Source organism: Brassica oleracea, chromosome C4 (assembly GCF_000695525.1).
Source record: "Brassica oleracea var. oleracea cultivar TO1000 chromosome C4, BOL, whole genome shotgun sequence".
Taxonomy (NCBI): Eukaryota; Viridiplantae; Streptophyta; class Magnoliopsida; order Brassicales; family Brassicaceae; genus Brassica; species Brassica oleracea.
The window spans coordinates 32355271-32356210 of record NC_027751.1 but is presented as its reverse complement, the minus strand read 5'-3'; positions in this window follow the sequence as shown (position 1 = coordinate 32356210).

The following is a 940-nucleotide window of genomic DNA, read 5'->3' as shown; positions in this document are numbered from 1 at the left end:
AAAACAATAATTCCGAGCAATCCATCAGCTAACCAGGAAGATCTCTAACTGATAGACCGATCAACCCATCAAAAGTTTTCAGGTATCATCGAAAACTCATCTAAAACCCATAAAGTATTAAATACCCCTATCCGCAGCCATGTAGCTATATTTAGAAACATGTCTCTACAAATAAAATAAAACCATAAACCATAAACTCTTTAAAATCTCGAACCTGAACTTGTTTTGAACATGTTCTTAATCTGAAACTGATTTTAAAATTGTTTAAAACTTTTCCTGATGATAGTTTCACATAGAACTGTTTAGGATTGAAGGTTAAACAATTTTTTAAAAAAAATCTGACTGCTATATGTTGAAAGAAACCGATTGTTACTTGCTTAAACTTATCATTATTGTTAAGGACTGCATGTTACATAATTTTTTTTGAAAATCTGATCATGGTTTCATAAATTAATCCGAGGTTTTACCTCCTGTTCTTGTCTGAGAAATTTGTTTTCCTGATGATTGATAACGACTAGAACTTGATTAGGATTGAAAAAAATATTTTTTTAATATTTAAAATCGAAATATCAGAGATATATCAGAGAAAATATATTTATTTTTAAATCGAAAAGTATATAATAAATTGCATGAATAAATCAAATCTTCCTGATTTATTTTTTTTAAGTCACAATAATTTCTGATTTGATTATTTTTTGAAAAAAAATAATATTAAATATATGGTATATTTTTCAAAAACCCTAACCTGATTTCATGATTGAATTGGTTTGTTTGATTGCATATTGTTTGCATACTAATATTGCATACTGAACATGAAATCTCGACTGTTAGGGATATAGATCATTCATAGTTTTCAAGCAATCTGATCTGAACTGGAAAAAAAAAATCATTATACTAAATGATCCGATCCAATGGGATGAAGAAAATATGGAACATTTTC